General features: G+C 55.2%; 1 long non-coding RNA gene across 1 annotated transcript in view; it reads right to left on the bottom strand.

Moving 5' to 3' along the window:
• LOC132659372 (uncharacterized) overlaps positions 1–21,092 on the bottom strand; it is a 32,147-nt gene extending 11,055 nt beyond the window's left edge. Inside the window, exon 1 of the long non-coding RNA XR_009599734.1 lies at positions 21,006–21,092. This is a non-coding gene — a long non-coding RNA (uncharacterized LOC132659372). The remainder of the gene's footprint in view (positions 1–21,005) is intronic.
• Between the last annotated feature and the right edge of the window lie 1,818 nt (positions 21,093–22,910).

Below are 22,910 nucleotides of genomic sequence, written 5' to 3' on the forward strand. Positions count from 1 at the left end.
CCCCTCCCGAGCCGGGCGGGCCCCCTCCTCGAGCCTGCACGCCGCTCACACAGGCGCGCACACACACACGTGCACGTGTGCACACATGCACGGTGTACACACACACCAGCACCCAGGCGTGCATGCATGCACAAAGCACAATACACAACCGTGCACATGGGCACACACGCACACACACGCACACACACACACCGGTGCACACACATGCACAAAGGCATACACACATGCGTGTGTGCACACATACGCATGCACAGAGGCACCCACACGTGCACACAGCACAGCGAAGGCCTGCGCACAGCTAGCCAGGTGGGCCTCTGCTTGTTCTCTAGCCAAATCGGAGGAAACCTGCAAAGTTGGGGGGTTGAGAGGAAGAGGGGGAGAAGTCCAGTGGAGGGGGGTTGGGGTGGAGGGGGTGGAGGGGGTTCGGGGGTGAGACAGGGGACCAGGAGAAGAGAGGTGTCCTCTGGGTTCACAGGTTGCAGTCGCTCCCTTCAGGTGGCTTTGTGGCGGGGGTGGGGGGGCAGCTTTGACACAGCGACAATGCTGTGTCCCCTCTCCCTAACTGTTTATGTACTCCACCCCCCACCCCATGCCGTGACTCTCAGCTGCCTGTCTCCCTGCTTGCTGCTCAAGTTCCTCCACGCTGATGCCAGACACCCGAGGTCCTGCTCCCGCTAGGGGTCGGGTGAGGGGGCTAGTGGGCAGCTCTGAGCTGTACCATCTCAGGTTTGGATTCTGAGAAGGGGGGAGCTTTCGCAAGACAGGCCTTGTGGAGCCTGGGGCACAGCGGCCCTGCTAACCCCTCCCCTTCTGCGGGTCTGAAAGCTGCGGCTCTGGGCCAGGGAGTCACCCAGCTGGAAAGAGGGAAGGTCTGGGTGGACAATCTGGAGGGTCTGGGGAGGGGCAGGAAGTAGGGTAAGATAGAAAAACAAGAGAACCCTTCCCTGATTCTTCTCAGAGAGAGGGGGGAGGGCCTCTCCGGCCCGTGACTTCTGGGTTCACCCTGCGGCCAGGACACTGTGGATGGACCAGTGAAGGCAGGCATCCCCAGGTGCCAGCAACATAGTGGGGGGGGCGCCTTCACTCCCCAGGGGTCATTCATGGGGTCCTAGCAGCTGGCTGGGAAGCAAGATCTCCCAGAGAGTCCCCATACCCTCTGTCACCAGGCTACGCTCTGAGCTCCCAGCAAAGGGGAAGGTGGGCACAGCCCTGCAGGGGCACCAGAGACACCAGCACTGCGATGCGGAGGTAGAGTACCCCCGCCCCACACCCCTCCCTCCACACACCCTGAAGCTGGTGTCTCCCAGGGGAAGCTCCAACCAGGAAACGGAGGGTGGGGGTAGAGGGATAGGGAAACGCTGCTCTTGCACTCGGCACACACAGCTCATGGAATCCGCACTGCACACACACCCATTTTACAGATGGATGCAGGCTGGGGCTCCGGAAGGGTAAGTGACCTGCCCGAGGTCTCCTCACTAGAAAGAGACGAGCTCAGGATTCAGGCAGAGGTGTCTCAGAATCCTTCTTTTCAGGGGAGGGGTGGGGTTGGGGTGGGGTTGGGGGGTAGCAATGCACTGCACACGGGGATCCTGACCAAGGATCGAATCTGCGCCCCCAGGAGCGGGAGCACAGTCTTAACCACTGGACCACCAGGAAATTCCTCCCATTTGTCACCATGTGCAAATTCTCAGGCTGAACAAACAGCCTAATTCTGCCTTCACCTCACTGGCCAGAACTGGGTCATATGTGCCAATATCCAATCATTTTGACCTCCATTTTGCACAGCAGAACTCCAGAGCTACACATCAGTCTGGTGGTGGCAGTTTAGTTGCTAAGTCGGGTCTGACTCTCGAGACCCCATGGACCGTAACCCGCCATGATCTTATTTCCTGGTCAATACAGCTGCAAAGCAAAGCAGTGCCAAGTACGAATGGGACGGAGCTGTCCTTCCTTCGGCATTAGAAGCTACACAGGTTTCTCCAGCCCTGGGCAGGGAAGTTCAGGTGAGCTCCCTCCAGAGACAGGGACTCTGAAACAGAGAGGGGAGGTGACATCCCCAGAGTCACACAGCAGGGTGGTTTTAGAGCTGCCCTGGAGTTTCTCCCTTCTACTTATAGAACCTGAGACTCTGGGTGCTGGGATGCCAGATTTCACAAATAAAATTGCAAGACACTCAGTTAAATCTGGGCTTCCCTGGTGGCTCAGACGGTAAATCGTCTGCCTGCAATGTGGGAGACCCAGGTTCGATTCCTGGGTCGGGAAGATCCCCTGGAGAAGGAAATGGCAATCCACTCCAGCACTCTTGCCTGGAAAATCCCACGGACGGAGGAGCCTGATAGGCTACAGTCCGTGGGGTTGCAAAGAGTCGGACACGACTGAGCAACTTCACTTTCAGTTAAATCTGATTTTGAATAAATGATAAAGATTTAAGTATGTCCCATGCAAATGTTTATAGTTAAAAATTATTTGCTATTTATCCAAAATTCACATTTAACTGTATTTTATCTGGCAACTCTCTCTGAGGGCCTTCCTCTGAAAACAAGCTTTGAATTTGGGTGCTCTTCAAGCCAGAAACTGCAAAAGAGACAGAAGCAGCCCTGGGGTCCCCGACGCAGGGACAGTATGGATTGATGGTGTCTGGGGTTGCAGGCTGAACTGGGCACTCCCAACTGCCTTCGAGGAACTGGGTGCTGGTGACCAGTCAGTCATGGGAGCTGAGGTTCCACACAAAGAGCTAGGGTGAGATGACATGAAATGAAATCTGAAACTTTGCAGAAAACTGTCTGTGCAGCCTCTCAAACACCCATTCCAGTCCCCTTCCTTTCTGGCCTTTCTCTGTACAGAATCCAGAAAATGAAAATACTCCATTTCTCAGCTTCCCTTGCAGCTAGCAGTGGACATGTGACCCAGTTCTGGCCAATGAGGTGAAGGCAACAGATGCTGAGGAAAATTCCCTTTCCTGAGTTACACAGCAAAGATTTCAAGGAATTCACCCTGCCCTCTTCTTCCTGCTTGGAATGTGGACGTGATGACCAGAGATGCAGCAGCCATCTTATGACCAAGAGGAGCTCCTAAGTGCCCCGTTAGGGACAGCGCCTGGTGTTCTGCTATGTACTCAGTGCTCCAGGTCTTGCTGTGTCAGAGACAGTGTGAGGTGTCCAGAGGTTCTTTTGGGGGAAGAGCATCCCTTCATTTTAAGATTATGTCCCTCACACCTTTGGGGTTTTATTTTTTTTAATTTATTTAATTGAAGGATAATTACAATACTGTGTTGATTTCTGTCATACATCAACATGGATCAGCCATAGGTATACATATGTCCCTTCCTTCTTGAGCCTCCCTCCCACCTCTCACCCCATCCCACCCCTCTAGTTGTCACAGGGACCTTTTGGGTTTTAAAATGTAATTTATTTCAAGAACTGAAGTGAGAGTTGATGATGCAATTTTTAATGCGTGTGCTTCTCTGTTTTGTTTGTTCCCATTAACACTCTTCCCTAGAAGAATTTAAAACCGTCATTACCCCATCAGTCCCTCAAGATTTCTTTGGAAATTGTATTGGTCTCTGAAACCCAAAGGCTTTGAGAATGTGCTCGAGCATCTCTCAGCTCACTCATACGCCCAGGCCCAGCTGGGAGAGAGAATGCGGGAGGAATGGGCAGCTTCCCTTGAGAGGGCCCAGCAGCACAGGTGGGGCGGGAGCGGACGCCCAGGGGCCACCGTTCTAGATGCCTGCACTTTGGACCCCAAGGCCTGGCGCGGGGGGAATGTTCCCAGCCTGCTCTGTGCCTCCTCCTCTGCGGTCCTCCCACTGCCCCCCAACCCAGAGGCGTCCCCTGAGTAGGGGGAACACCCTGTTACAGCTCTCCAGGAAGTTGGGCGCCCGGTACACCCTGTTCCAGAGGCCAGAGAGGGTGTGTTCGGGGCTCAGGGCAGTGGACCGTGTGTGCACACCTGCTCCAAGGCCCGGTGGCTTGGCAGGTCCCTGTCGGGTACAGCCACACTCAGCCGGACATCCACTTCAGCAAGGCTTGAGATGGCCAAAGGTAACAGGAACTCATGGGAAAGTCCAGCCTGCCCACCTCCCCAGAGGCCCTGCAAATGGTCCGGGAGACCCTGACAGCCCACCTCTCTCTCTCTCTCTCTCTCTCTCTCTCTCTCTCTAGGACCCGGCAAAGAGCAATAGCAGGAGCAGTGGGCCGGGAAACTGCTCAGCCAGGGAGACAAAAGGCTGTGCTACCCTCAGAGCATTTGAAACCTCGCATCTCTCACACCTCGGCCCTAATGAGAAGCAGGAAAAACTGCAGCTGGCAGGGAAGGCAGATGCTCCAAGAGGATGGCAGGGCAGAGCATTTATCCAGATACATCTTCACTCCCTGCCACCCTGGGGACCATCCTGCCCCACAGAGGCCCCTCAAAGAGCGTTTCCAAGCAACAGAGAGCAAGCAGAAGTCCTGGGCTACGTTTGGGGCTCACTCTTAATGGTGCAGATGGGAGGGCACGGGAGAATCAGACCACACATGGGAAATGGCGCGGGTGCAATGGTGCTTGTGCCCACGGTCCCAGGAGGTCTGGGCTGTGACAGCCACAAAGATCCGGCACACCCTATTCCAACCTCCAGATGTGAAAACGCACAGCCGGGGGACAGCAGAGGGGCGCATGGTCCTCTTCCTAGGGATGCGGCCAGCCTTCATCAACTACAAGGACATCCAGCCTCATACACCTCACACCCTGAGCTCCAGGCCCAGCCTGTGTTTAACAAAGCAGTGAAGAGTGTCCAATAAGCGTCTGGCTGGTCATAGGTGGCTCAGCGGTAAAGAACGCACCTGCCAATGCAGGAGATGCAGAGACGCGGGTTCGATCCCTGGGTCGGGAAGATCCCCTGGAGGAGAGCTTGGCAACCCACTCCTGTATTCTTGCCTGGAGAATCCCCATGGACAGAGGAACCTGGCGAGCTACAGTCCATGGGGTCGCACAGAGTCGGACACGACTGAGCAACAGAGCACGCGCGCATGCACGGCATCAGACATTGTCGAGTTCAAATCCTGACTGCACTGAAAACGTCCTGACTGGGTGACCTTGAGCACATAGCTTGCCCTCTCTGAGCCTCAGTTTCCTTTCTGTGAAGGGGAAGATGATGTCCACGTCCAGCAACCGTGAGAATTCATGTCTGTGTTGATAACAGGATCTAGACCACTGGTTAGAAAAATGGCCTGATTCCTTCCAGAAATTTCTACTGTTGCTATGCTCACAGGGCTCCTGGGAGATGCCTCCAGGTCTCTTACCATTCAGAGAAGCATGGGCTCCACTTGCGTGAAGGAGGATTTATCTTATTTTTAACGAAGTAGAGGCCACTTTGCAATCAGAGCCCTCGTGGTTGGAGCGCAGAAGATCCTAGGAAGGGGTATTAATCAAGGCGCCTTAAGGACATGCAAATCAGGAGAAAGCTCAAGTGATTAAGGGGGTGATGAGGCCTGGGGTCCAGCCTTTATCCCCATCTGAGATGAGAGAACCAGAGGCCCAGCTGGGGGCAGCGGCCAAGGGGCCTCAGGGGACCAGGGACACAAGACTGTCAGCCAGTGGAGATAGAGGGAGAGACAGCCACGCAGAGGCAGCTGAACAGCCCTGGTGGTGGAGCTGATGTGGCACCCCTGCCGGCTCCCCGATTCCCCTGCAGCTGCAGAGCAAGGGGCTGCCTGGCAGGGCCCTTTGCCCAGACTGGATGGGCTGCTCTTCAGTGATCAGAGAACAGCCCTGTGGGAGTGACGGGCCCAGGGAGGGCACATGGCTTTTGGAAATCTGGCAGCCTCTCTCATGTGATGGATGTACCCACCCCGTGTAGACCCGAGAGCTCCGCATCTCCATGGGATTCTCTGTGGAGAATGGATTCATCTCCCCGGCAAGAATACTGAAGTGGGTTGCCATGCCCTCCTCCAGGGGATTTTTCGACCTAGGGATAGAACCCGTGTCTCAGGCCTCCTGCATTGGCAGGCAGGTTCTTTACCACCAGCGCCACCTAGGAAGCCATCCGCATGTGTGGGCGTGGCCTAAGGTCACAGGTGGGTGTGTGCACAAGGGGGCCATCTCGGGGATGGACACACTCATGAAAAGCTGGCGTCAAAGAATGGCCGACAAGGGGGTTGTCTGAGCTGGTTACCTGTTTTCAGACTTCCTCGTCTCCCTGTAAAACAAGGACTGAGGGGTGGGAAGATGCTACAACACATTGTTCAGTGACGGGGAAAAAATGTAGGTTGTAAAACACCAGCTGGTGAAGACCACCTTTGGAAAAAAAAAAAAAAAGAGATATCTAGAATAATCTGGAAGGAAGGGGAATCACAGAAACATCCACAGTAGTTACTGTGGAGAAGGTAGGTTTCAGATTACTGTTACTTTCTTCTTTTGTATTAATTTTTTTATGGTGATGAGCATGTATTACATGTATAATGAATAAAGCTATTTTCTCTTCTTTTCGTAAGAAAACTGCTCTGATGCTTGACTTCACCTCTTCTCCCCAATCCCTTTACAATGAAATAAAAGATTCAACTGGACCTTGAGAGTGATACCCACCCAGCCCCTTTGGGCATCAGATCAGTGAGCCCCCTTCCTAGCACAAGGCAGCTAACAACCAAGCAAGGAACAGGCAGGCCCGAACTGGAGTTATTGTCAGACCCTCATCTTCTTTGGATGATGCAGGGGGAAAAAAGGAACATACAAATATCAGATCATTAGGTTGTACACCTGAAACTAACATGCCATGTGTCAATTATACTAAAAAAAAAAAAAAAAAAAAAAAGGGAAGGCACGGCAATCATTCCATACAGGGCATAGATAACATCTTGTGTGATTCCAAATCCTTTCTCCTAAACCGCTGGACCAGAGGGGTGCAGGGACTGAGCTGTCCCTTTGGAATAGCAATATGGCACCTACGGTATAGCTTAGCTGACACCCCAGCAGGGCCTGGGCAGCCCCCACAGTCAAGTACATAAATATCTCTGCAATGAAATGTATAAATGTTCACATCAAGGGGAATAAATAAAGCTATAAATAGTTTCCTATTGGTTGAGGTCCAATTTTTGCTTCCTAATGAATTTGCCACCATCTTACAAAAGAATTTTGGGTTTTCGGACCTTTGGTCAATTTCAAAGTTCCAGATAAGGGGTGGGGGTCAGGTCAGAGTCGGCCTGGGGCGCTCTGGTTTGGCTATTTCCTTGCAGGGCTCCTTCCCCAGCAGCAGGGCCAGATGCCTGCACAGTCCCTTGGGAACCCCACTTGGTTTACTGCTCGGGGATCGCTGTCTCCCAACGCTCGGTACTTTTTAGACAAGGGTCCCCTATTCTCCTTTTGCACAAAACCCCACAAGTCACGTGGCTAGCCCTTTCTGTGTCAAGGCAGTCGCTCAGTAAGTACTAGCTGAATGAATGAATGAGATGCTGTTCCTCTCCTACCCGCTTTGCCCCACCCTGATTTTCCATCAGCATGGAGAACGGAGAACTTACGCTCAAGTCCTGAGTGGCCCACTCACCAGAGCCAGAGGGTGCCCAGACCCTCATTTAGAATCTCGGGGGCAGGTACTTGAGTTTCTAACTTGTGCCCTGAGCGGTTCAGACCCACATGACACTGCGAACCAACCGTGTGTGGTCTTCTGGAGGGCGACTTTGCTCTCTCTCCCTCCTTGGCTCGCTGCGTCATCTCAGGCAGGTTGCCAGACCTCTCTGAACTTCCTAAAATGGGCAAAGGGTTAACTCCTACCCTTGAGCTCTACCAGTCAACTGTCTGGGAACAAGCCCCTTCCTGCCAGTTATAGGGAGCTCCCAGGGAGGGGGCAGGAAGTCTAATCTGCGAGTCGTCCCTGTTCGCCGTGGACCCCAGTTCTCAGCCTGCTTGGGGGTGGGCAGGTGGAGGGCTCAGCAAACATGTCCCATGTGTGTGCATGGGAGAGCAAGCTGGTCTCCTCTCGCAGGGCTGCATGAGGGTGGGGGAGGGTGTGCAGAAGGCATACAGAAGGTGCCGCATAAGTGGAGCTGTCTTTCTTGGTCTCACAGCCTCCACCTGGGGCTGGGTGGAGGCCTGCAGGCTGGAGGAGAGGAAGGCAGGAGGCAAGGAAGGCAGGGGCCGGAAGGATCGAGTCCAGGCACGTCCTGATACCAATTAAGGCCGGCCTGGCGCAGGGGGGCCGCAGTCGGCATTTATCAGCCTGCCAGGGAGGGGCTGGCAAGCTGTCCTCCGGCTGACGGATTAGACAGCGGACAATTAGGTTTCAGGCAGGCTGTCTCTCTCTCTCTCTCTCTCTCTCTCTCTCTCACACACACACACACACACACACACACACACACACGCATCCCTTCCTCCATCAGTCTGTAAGGCCCAGTGACAGAGCCCAGCTGGGTCCCAGCCCAGCCCCCAGTGGTGGGGACAAAACAGACACAGAGCACCCACCGCGAAGAGACGAGAAACGCCCCCTCAAAGAGAATACCCGGGGAGCCGGGGACCCAACCCGACAGCCACAAGGGCCACCGCTCAAGACCCCACAGTCTCCACCCCCAGCCCCAGCCATCCTTTCCCACCAGATCGGGAGTGGGGTACCCTCCAGAGCTCAGCACCCAGAACCCCATGGTGGTGATGGGTGCTTTTTAGAGTGGAGTGGGGTGGGGTGAGCCTGAGCCTCCTGAGGACCCCTTCCTTTCCCAGAAATAGCCTCCTCGCTTCTCCAGTTGGAACCTCTGATCACTGGGTCCCAGTGGAAGGGACGTGTGGACCAGGAAGGGGACTTTGAAGGACTCTGGGGACCGGAGGAAAAGCCTTCAAGATTCTAGACCGTGTCATACTGCAGACTCTTGGGATGAGTCAGGGACACTAGAGGGGAAGAGGATGGCCTGAATTTTCCTTTGGTCAAGGCAGGATCTGGTGGGACTGTCAGGCACCTCTGACCCACGGCTGCAGGCCCCGACCTCTGCCCCGGGTCTTGGACACGGTGGCCGACCCCTGCCTCCATGCCCCCACACCAACCCCTGTGGGACCTTCCCTCAACAAGCTCTAAGATGAGCTCATCACCGTGTCGGCGAACGGGCATCGTAGTCACTCCAAGGCCGGGTCCAGAAATCTGGGTTCAGCCTCATCTCCCCACACCCCTCCCCTTCCACAGCTGGAACAGCAAGCCCCGTTCTTTACCTCCTGGAGAGCTTTCGAATCTGCCTTCCCCTCTCAGTCCCCAGGGAACCATCTTGCCTGGAGATCGCCCTGGTCTCTGGCTTCTGTTCTTTCCTCTAACTCCATTCTGCCCTCAGCCATCCAGGAGTCAGCTTGAATGCCCTCTGACCCTGCCCCCTGCCCCCTGCTTCAGTCCTCCTGGGTTCCAGCACCTTCGGCAGAGAGGCCAGCTCTGGTTGCAGCCTCTAGCCAGGTCTCCCACCTCTCTGCTCTGCTGGCCTCATTCACTCTTCACTCTCTGTTGTGATCTTGTTTATTTATTTAGTCACTTGGTTGATATTTGCTCCCCTGCACCTCACACTGGAATGTGATTCTTGGGGACAGAGACCAGCTCTCCCTTGTTCGCCTTGCTCAGCACCTGTTACCTGGCAGGGATGCTGGGTGGCTGTAGAGAAGTCTCCATGACGCCCACCCAACAGGGCCACAGTGACCAGCCGTTTCCCCAAGACCACACTTGCCTTAGCCTCCACCCTTCTGCCAGGAATGCCCCCGGCCTTCTGCATGTCTCTTGGCTGCCAGCTCCCACCCCCACCTCCCAAAGGCTCCTGACTTACCGGCTGCATTCCCTGTTCCCCTCCCCTGGCTGAGCTGAGCCTGACCACCACCGAGGCGGGGTGGCCAGTTCACTCGTCTGCCTCTCCTGCTGCATGGTGGGCTTTCCAAAGGCTGTCTCATGCACGGTGCCCAGAACACAGTAGGTGCCCGATGAATGTTGGTGAATGAGGCCAGAATGCCTACTCTATTCCCAGCACAGCCCTGCCTTCCTCTGGCCTGATCTCCCCGCTGCCTGAGCTTCTGAGGGTCCCAGGGCAGGAGGGGACATGACCAGGCCAGGTGACACAGACAGGGTGTGTCCTGGGGACCTTGGAACTAGGGATTCTACTCTGGAAAGAAGGGGCAAGGGCTTCTGGAATAACTGGGCTTTGAAGGACAGGAGGACAAGTTGGGGCAGAGAAAGAGAATAATTCATTTTTATTAATGAAAAATTACAAGCCAGACACCGGTTTCTTAGTTGACTTCCCTTGCTGATTCCTTGTAATGACCTTTTGGATAGATAGTTTTGCCCCCAATGTTCAGAAAACAGGTGGTCAAAGAGACCTGAAGCTGCTTGCCCAGGATCACGCAGCTCCATGCGGCAGGTTCAAATTCAAACCCAGGTGTGGCTGGTTCCAGGCACCGTATCTTTGCTCCATGCATCGTGCCAGGGTCTCAGCACCGGTAACCCAAGTGAGCAAAGGCCCGGCGACCGGATGGAATCATGGAAACAGAAATTACCTAAGAAGACTGTGAGGACTAACTTCCTACCCTAGAGGCCTGTAGTGAAAGCCAGGGAGGGGGTAGTGGGTCAGTCACTTGTCTTCTCTGTGCCTCAGTTTCTGTGGCTGCAAAATGGGAACATAACAGCACCTGCTTCATACTGAGGGATAAATACCTATAAAGTGCCCAGAACGGTGCCTGGTGGAGAGAAAGCATTGCATAAATGGTTTCAAATAAATAAACAGGGGACGTGGTTGGTCTGAGTCCACGCAGAGGTGCAGCAGAGTCCCTGGGACATCTCTGGATGGGAGCGTCTGAGGGCCCCGGGGCAGCAGAGGAGGATGATGGGCTAGGGGCTGACAAGAGAGGTCGTGGCTTCACTTGTCCCAGCCAGTGGTCGAGGCAAATCCTGGGAGACCCCTGGAAGAGCTCAGTGAGACCATGAGACCCAAAGGCAGCCCTCTCCCCTGGTCCTTGGAAGCTGAGCTGCAGGGAGAGAGAATAAGCATTGTTCTTCCACCTAAAGAGACGCATGCGCACACAGGCTCCTGGATCACATCCCAAGGCAGTGAGAGGAGGTGAACCGTCCCCGGAGGACGAGATAGACGTCAGGGAGAGGAGCGTATTCCCCCTCAGCACCATCCCAATTAAAATATAAAATCATAAAGACACCCAAGGCAGAGGTGGGGTGGGGGTGGGCGGCGACAGTCCTGGACTAGGGGGTCACGAGGTTGGTTGTTTTTCAGTTCTGCTCCATAATTCACTCACCCATTTACTCATTCAACAAACATACAGTGTGCACCTCTATATGCCTGATGCTGGGGCATAAACTGAGCCCACAGACACAGTGCCTGCTCTCAGGGGACACACAGTCCAGGTGACACGCTGAATGGGCCCATTACCACTGTCTCAGGACACTGAAGGAGAGTGGGGAGATGGACAAGACCACCAAGCTCACCCGGATGCCAGGGCAGCCTTCCCTTGGGGGCGGCCATGGTTAAGCCAGTCCTGCAGGATATGGGTATATCCTGCAGATATAAGCCATCTGTGAGGCTTCAGAAAAACACCACGTTTCTCCGAACCTCCACATTTTGAAAAGAGGATATTTCATCATAGCCAGGCATTATACATGCTAGGGGAACCTCAGTGATTCTATCAGATCAAAGAAAAAGAATTTATCCTGTAAGAAGACCCTGCTGATTTACACAGGCTTTCCTGGCAGCTCATTGGTAAAGGATCCGCCTGCCAGTGCCGGAGAAGTGGGTTCTACCCCTGGGTTGGGAAGATCTCCGGGAGAAGGAAATGGCAACCCACTCCAGTATTTCCTGCCTGGAAAATCCCATAGACAGAGGAGCCTGGCGTGCTACAGTCCATGGGGTTGCAAAGAGACACGACTTAGCAACAGAACAACTGCTAATTTACTCTGTTAATTCCTCAAAAGGAGAGAAGGCATTGCAAAGGCCAGGAGATCGCTGACCTAGACCCAAGACCTCACCAGGCCAAGGTCAGAGGCAGAGTCTGAGGCTGTGAGATCCCCAGGAGGCCCGGGGCAGCCCCCGGCCCTTGGTGTGCCCCCGGGCCCAGAGCCCTCCTTTTCCTCTGCCTCTAGAGTTTGCTCCAGGTGACACGCTGTCCAGGCCCATCCTCTCTGTCCTTGTCACCTCCCTGGCCCTCAAGACAGGCCCTCTCGCTCTATGAAGGGACGACTCACAGCCAGGAAGACCAAATTCCACGGTACCTAAGAGTCCCCTCTTGGACTGCGGGTGTCATTCTTGCTTGCCAATTCCCCCCTCATTCACACACGTACCACCAAGCCCAGATACGGAGCCTCCACAAAGCCCCTTATTAAGAAATTGGTCAATTTCCTGCTAATTAAAATAAATACTATGCCACATTAAAGGCCAATTAGTTTGCAGAGCTGCCAGGGAAACGTCGCCTGGAAAATGTACACCCCACCCCATCCCCCACGTCCTCAGAAAAGGGCGGCCGCGGCACTGGCAGCAGTGGCGGGGGGAGGCCTGGCAACATGGGCTTCCAGCGAGGGTGGGGAGGAAGGGACGGCCAGCTGGGGGCCAGGCGGCAGCGGGCGCTGCCAGGTGGGGCTTCCCTTTCCTGGAAGGACCCTGCTCGCTCAGCTCAGCAGCCCCGGACCCCACCCCTCCCCAGGAAACGCAGTCCCTGAGACCAGGTCTCCCTGGCCAAGTCCACACCCAAAGGCAAGCCTGTTCTCCATAAGGAGTATCTTTAATTTCTGAAAAAGATGGGACGTGGGGATTTCCCTGGTGACCCAGTGGTTAAGGCTCCATGCTTCCAACGCGGCTGGTGCAGCTTTGATCCCTGGTCAGGGAACCAAGATCCCACTTGACTCATGGCCAAAATAGAAAATAAGCTTTCCATTCTTTTTTTTTTTTCTAAAAAAAAAAAAAAAAAAGAAGACAGGATCTCTAAGGCTATAATCACAGGCTCTCCCTGTACCCCTAAGTTATCTCACTGAGCCCCACAGCAGTCCTTGGAGAGAGGTGCCACTATCCCCATTTTGCAGATGAGCAAGCTGAGGTCCAAAGCCGCCAAGTCCCTCTCCTGAGGTCTCAGCTTCTAGGGGCAGAGCAGGAGGTATGCCAGGTACCCTCCAACTTATACACAGATAAACCTGTTCCTTTTATAACACTGAGGATTTTTCCATAACATAGAAAAGGGCAGGGGAATGGCCACGTCTGCATAAAAACAAATTCCATTGGTTGCGTTTGTTCACGGTGAGGCCTAACTATTCCCTAATTATAAGAAAGCACCTGTTTGGTCCTTGCTAGGCCCTGTGCGGTTGTCATCTCATGCAACCTCACTCGCACCTGAGGCTCAGAGAGGTTAGGGAAAGTGCCCAAGGTCACACAGCCTGTCCATGTCTTAGCCACGGAAATCTGCCTTTGAAGTCCAAGTTTCTCCATTTCCTCAAGGTCAAAGCTGAAGTCTGTAGGTCTTCTGCTTTCCTGGCAAGGCAATGCGCTACAGAAGACGGCACGGGGCTCTGTGTGACACACTCCTTTCTCGCCCCAGGCCTCGGCCATCTCATCTCCCACATGGACCTCATTCAGCGTGAACATCCTGCAGAGGCACTTGGTCTGGGGCCAGTGGCTGGGCACAGAGCATCCACCCAGACAGGAGCAACAGCATCCCTCTGCCAGGACATGGAGACCTGGCTGCCCTGCAGTGAGTGGCAGGAAGAAGCCCCATGACCAGACAGGGACAGAATGAGAAGGGTGGGGACAAGCGCTCCCATGGCGCTGGCTACAGAGCCACACCCCCGGCTGCCACTGCACCACAGACAGCTCCCAGGGCAGGGAGGGGACGTCCCCTCTGCCCCCAGCAGCTCCCATAGGACCTGGGTAACTGGTGCCCATCTACCCCACCCATCCACCCGAGGCACCATTTCCCAAGTGGCCCCGTAGATTAGTCGCTCTTCCCAGGCCAGGAGCAGAAGGCAGTGAAGGTAAGCAGGGGAGGGGGTAGGAAACGTGCAGGGAGAGGGAGGGAGGGTGGGGGGCCTCTGAACCTCCCCCTCATGCTGAGCGCTAACTTGGAGGCCCCAGCATGTCACAAAAAATGCTCCCACGGGACTCATCAGAGGGGAGCTCAGGCATCCTGCTTCTGTCTGATAAGGAAGAAGCAGCACAGGCATGGGGAGTGGTCTGCGTCCGTCCACCTTGAGGGCTTACAGCTTGGGGACTGGCCAAAGTAGGAGAGTCAGAGGGGCGGTAAATACGGACGCCACGTGGGCGGCAGCCATGGGCCGCGTGTGCACAGAACTCTGGATGCAGAGAGGATGCGGAGCAATTCGCCAGGAGGGTGGTTCCCAGAGCAGCTGACGGCGGACCGAGGTCCAAAAGCAGCAGGGAGAAGGGCGGGCACTCCTGGCAGAGTGCACCGTGCGGGCAAAGGCCCAGAGGCCTGACCCGAAAGAACATGGCGGGCCGGGAGGACAGAGCAGCCCTGTGGAGTCGAGCGGTTGGCGCTAAAGAGATGGGCGAGGAAGACTGGATTCACATGGTCAGGGCCTTCGGCATCTTCATCGAGCTCTGCCACGTTTTAGACTCAGTAATAACAGTGCTTCCCTGGGGGCTCAGTGGTCAAGAACCCACCTGCCAATGCTAGAGAGGCGGGTTCCATCCCTGGGTTGGGAAGGCAATGGCATCCCGCTCCCGGATTCTTGCCTGAGAAATCCCACGGAGCAGACTCTGCAAACTACAGTCCATGGGGTCGCAAAGGAGTCAGACACGACTTATCGACTAAACGACAACAGTGATGACAATGCCATCTGCTATTGAACGGTTCTGTCGCATCCGGCACCACGCTAAGCCCAAGGCAAGCCTGAAGCTCACTCAGTCCTCTTGTTCAGCCACTCAGTCCTGCCCGGCGCTCTTCGACCCCATGAACTACAGCATGCCAGGTTTCTCTGTCCTCCACTATCTCCCAGAGGATGCCCAAACTCATATCCATTGAGTCAGTGATGTCATCCAATCATCTCATCCTCTGTCACCCTCTTCTCCTCTTGCCCTCAATTCTTCCCAGCATCAAGGTTTTTTCCAATGAGTCGGCTCTTTGCATCAGGTGGCCAAACTATTGGCGCTTCAGCGTCAGCATCAGTCCTTCCAGTGAATATTCAGGGTTGATTTCTTTTAGGATCGACTGGTTTGAACTCCTTGCTGTCCAAGGGACTCTCAAGAGTCTTCTCCAGCACCACAGTTCGAAAGCATCAATTCTTCACCTCATGCTACAATCCTCTTACGTGAGTACTGTTATCATCCTCATTGTCAGATGTGATAACTGAGATCCAGCGAGGTTAGATAAGTTGCTGGTTGTCACACAGTTGATAGTGGCTGGACTGAGACTTGGATTCGGGCCCCCAGACCTCACCCAGCAGCATGTGCTACCTCTAAGGAGTTCAGACTTCACCTTAAGGCAACAAGGAACCACGAGGGATTTTAAAAGCAGGTGGAATGTACAGCCTCGATGCCCCCAACCCCCAGAGTCAGGCTTGTGAAGACTGGTGGATCTGTTTTTGAGGACCACTGTTGGCTCCATGACTTCCAGGGATCTGCCCTTGTCTTCCTTCCGCTGTTTCCACTCTCCCTGGGGCCGGGGGCATTACCGCCTGGGACCCGGACTCCCACCAGTCTGGAGTCTCCGCTCCTCCAGCCCTTTCCCGCCTTTCCCACTCTCTTCTCTTTCCCTTCCTTGCTCAGGGATGGCATCTACGGGGTGCATCTGGGAAAGAGACTCCCAGTGGAGCCAAACAACCCTCAGAACGAACCCAGAAGATGTAGCCTCCCCTTGGGTGCTGCAGCAGCCCCATGGCCCTTCCCCATGTCCTTCCCAGCCTCTTGCCGCCCTTGGAGGGGGTCTCAGGCTTTGCCAAGAGTACTGGAGAGCTCCCTCCCGCCACCTCGTCTCCAGAGGCTCCTCTTTCATCCTGCCTTCCTTGTCCCCCAAGGGCCTCAGCGTGACAGGCATCACACGCAGCAGATTTGGGGAGCACTTCAGCACTTCCCCTCCCCATCCTCCTCATTGTGTACGTAGAGAAGCTGAGGTCCACACTAGGACAGTCAGCAGAGCGGCTGGGGACCATCTTTGCTGGGCTCCTACCCTACCACCCACACACTGACAGCCCTGTGTTTCCACGTAGGGGTGTCTCACATTTGATTCTCACATCTGCCCGGAGCAAGATGAGTTCTAAGAGGAAGACTGGGCTGTCTTGCTCTAGCTCCTTCGATCGCGAAAAATGCAGACTCTCCTGTCAGCGCCTGTGCCCCCAAAGGAGTGAAAGGAGGCAGGAAGCAGGTCCATGTCTTGCCCAAGGTCATGTAGCAGAGCAGGCACAGTCAAAAGGGTCTCCTGCCTGAGGTTCCTCCTGTTCTTTAGCGTTAAGGCCGGCAAATGCATTGGCCTTGATTCCCTTTCTGCGCTCGTGGCAGACATGACTAATTGATCACAGCACTCTTCTTCTCAAAGCCAGGATGCAGCTTCAGAATCCTCCACATAGGCTTCTCAACACAGCTTTTACCAAGTGTGGAGCTGGCATCCAAGGGTGACACCTGTCCACCACTTTCCCCCAATTTATAGGTCTAGTCTGATCTTGTATCTGCCCCAGCACCCGGCCTGGTGCCCAGCACAGGTCACAGTGATAAATATTTGTTGAGTGAGTGAACAAATGATGACTGCTTAATGAATGTGTTGCTGTTGTTGTTCAGTTGCTAAGCCTTGTCTGACTCTTTGTGATCCTATGGACTGCAGCACGCCAGGCTTCCCTGTCCTTCACTATTTCCCTGAGTTTGTTCAAATTCGTGTCCACTGAGTTGGTGATGCCATCCAACCATCTCATCCTCTGTCACCCCTTTCTCCTCCTGCCTTCAGTCTTTCCCAGCATCAGGGTCTTTTCCAGCGAGTCCGCTCTTCGAATCAGGTGGCCAAAGTATTGGAGCTTTAGCATTAGCATCAGTCCTTCTAATGAAAATTCAGGGTTTGTTTCTTTTAGGATCGACTGGTTTGATCTCCTTGCTGTCCCAGGGACTCTCAAGAGTCTTCTTCAGCACCACAGTTTGAAAGCATCAATTCTTCGGCGCTCAGCATTCTCTATGGTCCAACTCTCACATCCGTACTGAACACCTCCCAAAGCCAGTGGCTCTAGGGCAGTTCCCTTGACTGTAACAGCATGACCACAAAATTGGTAGTAATGACCCCAAAATGTGAGGTCTCCTGAGTCTTCTAAGGTGCTTCAACTGGGGTGAGGAACCACTTGGGAGGTCATTTCCCCAGGGTCACATACGACCTGGTCTCCCGCTTCTTGGTCCAGCACTCTGCCCGTGATGAAAGGAAGAAAGGATGAGTGGAGTGAGTGATGGGTGACTGTCCCCTACACGGGGAGGCATTCAGTGACTCAAGGCGAAAGGACTGACTTTGACACAGGAGCAGGCGGTTGGTTGGCCCACGGCCCCTCCCCCTCCCCAGTATTTTCATTAGGACTCTTCTGCTGCACCTGGCTCCTTGGCCCCTGCCCCAGAAGATGCAGAAGCCTCTGCTGGCTTTATTAAGGACCTATTAACCCAGTGTCTCTCAGGCCTGGGTTATAGAAACAGCTCTGGGCAGAGCTAATGATGCTGTCATTGCAGACCTCGGTGGAAAGCCCCAGAGGAGTTCCAGTGGGGCGGGTAGGGAACCTGGGGTTACAGCGAGGGCTGCAGAGTCGCACAGGCCTGCCTGGTTTCACCCCAGTTCCTCTACTAATTGGCTCTGTGGCCTTGGGGGCACCTCACTTCCCTTGTTTTGAGTCGCAGCTTCCTCATCTATAAAATGGGGTAATAATGTACTTGTTTGAAAATTCATTGCGCTAACGCCTGACACCACCCAGCATGCAGCAAGCAAAGCACTCGCTATAACCAGTAACATCCTGACGACCCTCTGGGAGCCGGGCAGGGAGAAGCGCTCAGAACGCACTGACCACCTGGTTAGACAGCCAGTGGCTCTGCACATCCCGAATTTATGGAAGAAAAACTGAGGATCCCAGGGAGGTTAAGTGCTTGGCCAAAGCTTCACTTCCAGGAAGGGACAGGGCCAGGATTCAAATGTAGGCAGTGGACGCCACAACCACAACCCAACCGGGGCCATTTCCTGCCTGAAGAGGGAACAAAGCCTAGGGCATGAGGGCGAGGCTGGGGGGCTGCCTCTCCCACCAGTGCCTTAAATGACAGCACGGCAGAGGGGAGAGGGCGCTGGGACAATCATGGAGATTTTGGCTTCCAACCCAATTAACTGCAGCATCTGGATGCCACCCGTGACCCCTGGAAGTATGGGTGACCCCAACCCTCGGCGATAAATAGCAGGGAGGAGCAGGCACGGTGGGAGAACTGGGGTGAGCTGCCAGGTTGACGCAGGGCCTGGTGGGACCCACCTGGCTCTCCACAGGCAGATGTACCCCTGAGGGTGTCTCCCACTGAGAGTGCTGAGTCTCTGCCGGTCTCAGGAAGGCCCAGAATGGCTGAAGCCCAGAGTGTCGATTCAAAGGGAGGGCTGTGGCTTGAGCCACAAAAAAGGTCAGAGGATGAGCAGGAAGGTGGGGAGAACAGTAGCAATAGAAACAACCCAATGCTTGCTCTCAGTGTCCATGACTCCACCCCGTGACCAACTTTGTAATACCGGCCACTTTCTAGCTGTGTGATCCCCAGCCGGTGACTTCATCCGAGGCTGTCCTCTCACCTGTGACACTGGGATCATCCTGGTACTTACCTTGCAGGGTTATTTGAAGGCTAAATTAGATAATGAAATTCAAGGACTGTGCAGTCGTGCCTGGCAAAGAGTTAAGGTCCCCATCAGTGGTTGTAAGTATTATCCCCATTTGCCAGATAGGAAGACTGAGGCCTCAAGAAGGTAAGTGACTTGCCTCAGATTGTACAGTAGGTTCAGAGCCTGTGCCAAAGATGGACCTCAGGGCCCAAGGCAGCAATCCTGAGTCACACCACGGAGAGTGGTAAACCTCCTCCAGCTCCAGTAAGAGCTGCCATGTTCTGGGCACCTACTCTGTACCTGGCACTGTGCTAAGAGCTTTTGTGCGTAACTTAACAGAACCATCACAACTTTCAAGACAGGCATTGCATTGTTCTTATTGTCCAGACGTACAAGCTCTGGGGAAGCCAAGGGGGTTCACCACCAGGACTGATTCTGAAGTCCTGGTTTTCAGCACAGGCTACCGCCCTCTGGACGGAGCTTGTCTTTATCTTTGTTTTACCAACTGCTCCCAGCTCCCTTCTGTGTCTTTCTTTCCTCTTCCAAGAAGAGGAGGGATAAATATGATGCTAAGTCGACCACGGTGGGCCAGAAGTCTTCTGATCAATCCCTTCAGGGCTGGGGCCCCTCTCTCGATCCTCAAAAGAGGGAGAGAGAATGAGACAAGAAAACTCACCCAAGCCCCTCCCACTCGCCTTTGCTCTACCCAGGCTGAGTGGCCAGAAACCAGGCAGCCTACACAAGGTCACACTGGGGAACCAGGCTGGATGGAGGGGGCAGGGGGAGGGGATTTGAAGCAGCAGTCCCCCTTCTGTGCACACACGCTCCCTACATTCCCATCTGGTCAGCCTGGATGCTGAAAATCTAAGTCTGCCCATACAAAAAACAAAAGCGTCTCCTTTCCATTACAGAAAACCCTAGAGACCTGGGCTGCTCTGCTTGCCTTATCTGTTGGCCAGTGTGGCCAGGGCAGGGGCTGGGTGAAATGACAGTTGTCCTGGCCAGAGAAGAGAGGTTCCAGCCCTTGGTCTGGGACCCCACTGGAGCGATACCCTGGGGAGCGGCTCAGAGAGCCTGGAGCCCACCACCACCAGGAGCAGCGCCAGATGAGGAGGCTCCAGGCTCCTGGCTTCTGCCCCAGCACGTAGGCCCCCTGACCTGTCCTACTGAGAGCTCCTGGCCTGTCCATCCGAGGTGACCCTTTCTCCTTCCCCACAGAAGCCCAGACCTCTGACCCTTATTAAAAACAAACAAAATCCGAAGAGGGGAAAAAAAAAAAAATCCTGCACAAACAGCCTGCCCTCCAAAACACACACACACACACAGAGCCTCAGACGTGCAAGGCTGCAGCCAGGCTTCCACATAAACAAGTTGTTGCAGAGTGGCTTTTGTTTATGAAACGTTTAGGTTCCCTCAACTTTTTTTGTGGGGGGGCAGGGGGAGGGGGTGGGCTGTTTCACAGTTTTCTGGTGAACAGGGAGTGGAGAGGGAGCCTGGGGTTTGCCTAGATTTCACTTCTCCCTCTGTGTTCTCTGCCGGTTAGAATCTGGGGAAGGTGATATGAGGGGAAAGGGACCAGGCAACGCAGGAGATGTGTGGGGGGACGGGGGAAAACCCTGGGCATCACCTCAAAGAAGTCACCCCCCGCCCCCCATGGGAAGGTCAGGCTCAGAGAGGGCTTCAGGCAGCCAGATCAGTCCCAGGGCCTCGTTAGACAGTCCCAGGCCAGGCCTCCTGCAGGGCAGAGCGGGTGTTCCGCGTCCCCTCGGCGGCGTCCCGGACACGACCCAGCGCCTGACGCTCAGAAAACATTTGGGACCTCGCGGGCTGAAGTGTCCCTGCCCCCTACCCCGCACCAGGCACCGCACCTTCGATGCCTGGAAACCAGCGAATCCGCCAGAAACAAAGGCAGGGCTGCTTTTACAAACGCAAACAACAGTTTTGCTTTTTCGTTTTTGGTTTTTTTTTTTTCCCCTTCTAATCCAAGCGGGCAGCTAGGCAAGTATGGGGGTCCGGGCGGGGCCAGAGCTGCAGCGTTTGGCCCCCTCCTCGGCGCCCCTCGACCCCGCGTCCGTCGCGCGGGACTGGCCCCGGGGCGCATGCGCGGGCCGGGGCGCCGGAGACCGCGGCCGCCCGCGCAGCCTGGCGCGAGCCGGTCTCCGTGGTAACGAGCTCGCGGGGGGGAGGGGCCGGGCGCGCGGGCCGCGGCGGCAGCTATTTCTGCCGCTTCCTGTTCCTCCCGGCCACGTCGCCATGGCAACGGTGTTACTCACCGAGGCCGCTTCCAGGCTCTGCCGGCGCGCGTGACCCCGGCCGCCCGCGCCCCCTCGTCTCTCGCTTGCTGTGCTCAGGCTCTCTCCCCACCCCAATCCCGGCGTCGTCCTCCTCCGGCACCGCACCCCCCGGTGCCCCCTCCTCCCCGCCCCGCCGGTGCCCGCAGCCGCCCCGGAGCGAGCGAGCGAGCGAGGGAGGGAGAGATTGATGGGGGACGCTTATTAAAAAACATTGTAACCGTTTCCGTTTTTATTACGTTGACAAGGAAGCGTTATTTACTGTTATTGTTTGCCGAGCGGGCCGCGCCGGAGCGCGGGCGGCCCTCCCGGGAGCTCACCTTTCGGGCGTTCCCGGGGTTAGTCGAGGGTGGAAGCGGCGGGGGGGGGGCAGGGAGCGGGTGTTGGGCAAGGACCGGGGCGGAGAAGGGGGCGCGCTCCCCAACCCCTGGCAGCACCCGCGGCCCGTGGGGTTCGCTCCTCGCCCCATCCCCACGCCCGCCCAGCCGACCCCACCTCGCCGGGCCTGTTGTTTGCGTGGGGGAGAGAGTGCAGAGGCCGGGTGACTCGTGTTGAAGGAGAAGGCAACAAAAAAATTTTTTAAAAAGGAACAGATGACTTCATTCTCCTCGGGAAGGCTCTGTCCTACGTGGACAATTTCCTGGGGACTGTGGTGGAACAGCCCCGTTGCCGCTGGAAGCACACGAAACTAAACCAGAAAAAAACCAAAAAATTCTCGGTCTTGCCTGAAACCCAGCCAGGGGAGGCTGGTGGCGCGTGAACCGCGAGGAGGGTCGAATTCTTCCGCTTGCGCTTGGGGCTTGGCTTCCAACAAACCTCCCCACTTAAAACTCCTGTACCCTGAGAGAGTGAGCAAGTGGCCCAACGTCACACAGCCAGGTTTCATTCTGCCCAGACACCTGCAGGGACAAACCCAGCAGAGACCGGGGAGCAGAGCCAGTGTTTGGACCCGGGGCCTCGGAAGAGGGGTGAGGCTCAGCTCGAGGCCAGGCGAGGGGAGATGAACTCGGCAGGTATAAACACCGGTTCCTCCAACTCCGGGCTTACCCCCACAGGGAGCCCTCAACTGGGGATTTGTCGGGGGAAGTGTCCGTTGGGGATCGGATGGACCTGAAGGATGCCCCACCCCCAGGCCCCTGCTGAGATGTTAATCTCACCTGCTAATGAAAGTTGGCAATCCTGTCCCTAGTTTAACTCCCAACTCTTAGCTGAAATGCAAACAGTCGTGCTCTGTACAGAGAAGCAGAGGAAAGAGCCAGAGAAAAAGGGCCTGAGTTCATAATCTAAAAAGGACTTTAAAAAAATCTGTTTATACTTATAAACAAACGACTCTTAATGAGCAGGCCAGGTTTTGGAAGCAACGTTCAGAGACTCCCCTCAGCCTGTTTTGTGGTTTTTTCCCCCCTTCCAAGGGCAGGAGGCTTGGGATGGGGTCGCTGTGGCCTCTCCCAGTCTCTTGGCCTTAGATGATCAACACTGACTTTTCCAGCCCCCAGATGGTTTCTGGAGTCTACTGTGAGGGCCAGCTTCTGGCTAAAGCGTGTGGGTCTAGGGCTCTGTTCCCAACAACCATGACAACTCTCAGCTTCGGAATCCTGCCCTGAATGTATGGACCAAAAGTCTTGGGCTCCAAGAGAAAGAGAGTAATCCCACCCCCTAGGCCTTCCACAGCAGGGTGCTGCCAGCCTGGTGGTACGGGGAGAGGGAAAGTAGGGCCTTCGTGTCTCTGTTACCAGTACTTGCTACCCCTTCCTCCAGCCTTCCAAGCAAACCCATCTCTGGCAGTAGGTAGCAGATTTAGAGAGTTGAGCTGTGGGCAGCGTTTGAATAGAAGCAAGTTGACAGATGACACCCAGCATCACAGAACTTCAGAGCTGGGAGGATCTT

The sequence above is a fragment of the Ovis aries genome, chromosome 3 (assembly GCF_016772045.2).
Source record: "Ovis aries strain OAR_USU_Benz2616 breed Rambouillet chromosome 3, ARS-UI_Ramb_v3.0, whole genome shotgun sequence".
Lineage (NCBI taxonomy): Eukaryota > Metazoa > Chordata > Mammalia > Artiodactyla > Bovidae > Ovis > Ovis aries.